The sequence below is a fragment of the Chlorocebus sabaeus genome, chromosome 26, assembly GCF_047675955.1.
Source record: "Chlorocebus sabaeus isolate Y175 chromosome 26, mChlSab1.0.hap1, whole genome shotgun sequence".
NCBI lineage: Eukaryota > Metazoa > Chordata > Mammalia > Primates > Cercopithecidae > Chlorocebus > Chlorocebus sabaeus.
This window is the reverse complement of record NC_132929.1, coordinates 50,234,043-50,238,372: the sequence shown is the minus strand read 5'-3', so window position 1 is coordinate 50,238,372 and position 4,330 is coordinate 50,234,043.

Here is a 4,330-nt window from a genome sequence, read left to right as displayed (position 1 = left end):
CCTGTGCCTGTTCCTTGCCTGCAAAGCTGTCCTGGTCAGGGGGTGAGGGTGGGGGCTCCTGTTTATTATTCGCCACCCCCTGGCTACGTGAGCATCACACACATTCTTGCACGTCCTGGTTAGGGCCCAGGAGCCAGCTTAGCAGGGCTGTAGCTAGTGAGAGGCAGGAATGGGGACCTGAACCCACAACGCCTCAGCAGCGTGCTGCTTGCCCAAGCCTTGACCCCAGAGCCCCAATAGCACCTGCACCCCTTTTCCCCATTCCCAGCCTCCACCTCCCACCACTTTCCCTGGGAGGCCTGGCCTGGGCCATGCTAGAAACAGCCTCAGGATTCCCTGCCTTCAAGGGGCAGTTCTGGAGGGCAAGCTGATCAAATGCGGCCCTGTGGGATGCTGTAGGCTTGAGTGTGTGTGCAGGAGGCTGGTGCTGCCTGAGGGGATGAGGGAATGGGATTTGCTCCAGGCAGGGTAGGGGTCTGGGTGAGGGTTGGAGAGTAGGGAGGGAGCTGTGGGGAGGGTTTATGAGTGATGAGGTGGGATTTGAGTTGCAGAAACTCAGGGCTCCCTCCAAGATCAAGTAAATAGGTTTTAGAACGCATACGTTTGTGCAGGAAGGAGCCTCTGAGGCTGGGGTGGAAGGATGCAGGGTAATTAGGAGGCTGTCCAGTGGCAGGTGGAGGTCAGGATGAGGGCAGTGGCTCTGGGATGAAGGGCAGGGACAGTAGGGGGAACTGCAGATAGAAGTCCAGATGTCCCCCCAGAGGCCTCACCTCCCCCTTGTTCCCTTCTCTCTGTCCCCTGTCCCTGGAGGCAAGGACCTAGGCCTTTGGGGTCTGCTAGGTGTTTTTCCTGAGCAGTGACTGCTGGAGGGGTCCGTGGCAGACTTGGGGCAGTTGACTTCTCTGTCTGAGCCCAGCTTCTGGTTGGCTCTGGCAGACCCCACAGGATTGGAATCGCCCCCACCCACAGTGCTCCCTCCCACTTCAGTTTGCTCTGCACTCTCATAGCCAGCCCATTCCTGAGGATTCTCCCCATCCTTTTCTCCCTCAACACTCGGCGTGCCCTGGGGAACCAAGGTCTCAGCAGGTACGCGGGAACAGGGGTCTCTTGAAGTTTGGGGAGCCCAGAAGAGCCCTGGGTGACTGGGGCGGAGACCTGGGGCTGCTGCCACAATTTGTGGTCCTGGGCAGACCGTCGCCTTTCCCGAGCCTCATTTCTCTCCTGTGTAAAAGGCAGGGCTGGACCTGGGCTTCTGTGGACCCCTTTCCTGTACATCTTGTCTGTCCCAGTCTGTCCGCATTCCAGTGTACAGCCAAGCATCAGCAGCAGGACGGGGGCTTCACAGGCTCCCGCTCAGCAAGCTGGAGGCTGGTGGCAAAGCAAAGGATGGGAGTGAATTCCAGCCCCAAATGGGCTGAGCGGCAAGTGGAGAAAGTGTGGGCTTAAGCCTTGGTCCCTCCTGGAGTGCTGGTGGTCTCCAGTGAGTTCCCTGTCCTCTCTGGGCCTCAGCAGCCTGCCTCTTTCCAGAGATGCTCTTGGTACTCTGATGGGTCCATGGCAGGGGATTTGAGTGACGGAACCCACTCTTTTGTCTCTGTGGAGGCACCAGGAGAGGCTGGGCTGGGAGGGAAGCCGTGTGCATTAAGGCATGAAATGAGCCCATGTAAATTCCGTGTAAATGACCCAGCAGGGAGGAGGCCAGCCACGCACAAGCCTCCTGCCCTGTTTTCCCCACTGGACAAGCAGCACAGCAGGCCTCTGGCTGGCGGTGTGTGGGCAGGACGGTTAGGCTGGGCCCAGGTGGTGGGGGGATCTGCTCTAGCCATAACCACACGATATCCACGGTGCCAGCACTGGCTTCTTGAGGGCCAGGACAGGGACAGGAGCCAGGCCACGGGCAGGAGCCAGGCCCATCCTTCTGCGCTCTCTTGTGCATTCTTGTTGGGAAGGAGGAAGAGGGATGAGACTGAAAACTCAACTCTTCTGGGGAAAGCAGCTGGGAACTGGAGATTTTGTTCTGCCTCCCTCCCACTTTAGGAATGTAGAGTCACTACAGTTTATCCCCCGTCCACATGTCCTGTCATCCTCTCTCCCTGAGGGAAGGCTGCTGTGTCCTCATGCCCCTCTGCTACATCAAATCATTTAACAGTTCCCTGCACCTGCAGACTGATCAGTCTGGATCCAGCATTCATGGCCCCGCTATCCCTTCCCATCTCTCCTCAGCCTTCTACCTTCCTTTGCTGGAACCACTCTATGCATTTGCTTCTGTGATTTCCTCCCCTGGAATGCCAGGAGGAGGATGCTCCCTGGCAAAGATTTCAGAATGACCTGGAATTCTCCAGAGGAATCCTGGATCCCCCCCATAGTAATGCCTCAACCTGTTCACTCCTGATCTTTGGGAGGGTGCACCTGGAAGCAAGCTCTGGGGTCCCTGGGAGAGAAAGCACAGCCCCTGCCCTGGAGACACTCAAAGCCTGGTAGGGAAGGGCAGTGGGCTGGACAGTGACCACAGGTGTGACGGTCCTAGGTGGGAGGTGGGAGCTCAGAGGGGGCACCTAACCCATTGGGCAGAGTGCTCAGGGAAGGCTTTGAGTAGTGCCTTAGAGGATGTGTAGAAGTTCCCCAGGAGGAGAGTGACTGAATGGAGAGGGAATAGCATTTACCGAGGCCTGGGAGTGTGAGAGGGCTGGCTGGAGGAAAATGAGCTCCATGAAGCCAGAAATCCTCATCAGTTTTGTTCACAGCTGTATCTCTAGTACCTAGAACAGTGCCTGGCACATAGTAGGTGCTCAAGCCATTCTTACTGAATGAATGAATAAGATGAGAGAAGGGAGATTATCTAGAGGGAGACTGGATGACTCCATCAGTTCCCGATCCTGAGAACTAAAGCAAGATCTTTATCCTGCAGACACTAGGGAGCCATTGAAGGATTTTGAGCAGGGATGGGGTAGATGATAATGATAATAATAATAATGGTGAGGATAATGGGAGCCTGAGATCCATGTTTTCTTACACCCCATTTCTTACACCAAAAACCCACTCCTCACCATTTCCAGGTGTTTGTAGCTCCTTACATGGTCCAATTTTAGCCTCTTGCTAACTGGAAAAGGAAGTGCAGCCATCCTGGCTAGAGTGCCAGACAGGAGGTCTGTAGGCATGGGCCAGTGGAATGGGGCTGAAATGGCTAAATCTGGGTCTCAGGAAACACGTTTATGTCAGCATTGGTTAGCTCTGGGAGGAAGGGACCTTGGGAGAAAAACAAAAACAAAATCCACATTCTCAGGGTCACCAATGGCCATGAGTCAGCTCCCACCAAGGGAAGGAGCACAGAACCACCCTCGGGAGGCCCTGGCCCTCTTAGTGTGCCGGCCTTTCTGTAGAGTGGTGTTCACACCAGAACCGCTTCGCTCAAACCAAGTCAAGGTCCCAGAACTCTGGCAGTTCCTTCAAGTTGGGCAAAATAAATGAGCTCAGAAGGCTTAGGTAGAGGTGAACACGTCCTTGGGGCTGAGCCTACATCATGGTGGGCACACACATGGCTTGCAGCTTGATTCAGCTCTAGCCTATGCCTGGAGCAGACATTGCTAATCAGTCGTGGCATTCCTTTCCTGAGCTCAGATGAGCAATTTTCTCTAGAACTTGCATTCTCTGGGGGCTACTGGGCACTTGAAATAGGGCTCATCTGAATTGAGATGTGCTGTAAGTATAAAAGACACACTGGATTTTGAAAACATAATATGAAAAATATGACCTTAAATTTTTACATCAATTACACTTTGAAATGATAATATTAGAGGTCGGGTGTGGTGGCTCACACCTGTAATCCCAGCACTTTGGGAGGCCAAGGCGGGTGGATCACCTGAGGTCAGGAGTTTGAGAGCAGCCTGGCCAACATGGTGAAACCCTGTCTCTATTAAAAATACAAAAATTAGCCGGGCATGGTGGCATGTACCTATAATCCCAGTTATTCTGGAGACTGAGGCAGGAGAATCGCTTGAACCCGGGAGGTGGAGGTTGCAGTGAGCCGAGATTGCACTATTGTACTCCAGCCTGGGCAACAAGAATGTCTCAAAAAAAAAAAAAAAAAAAAAGGAAATGATAATATTTCAGATATAAGATATATTTGGCTAGATAAAATGTAAAAATTCCACCTATTTCTTTAACTTTTTTTTTTTTTTTTTTTTTTTTTAGATGGAGTCTTGCTTTGCAGCACAGAATGAAGTGCAGTGGCAGGACCTTGGCTCACCACAACCTCCGCCTCCCAGGTTAAGCGATTCTCCTGCCTCAGCCTCCTGAGTAGCTGGGATTATAGGCGCCCACCACCACACCC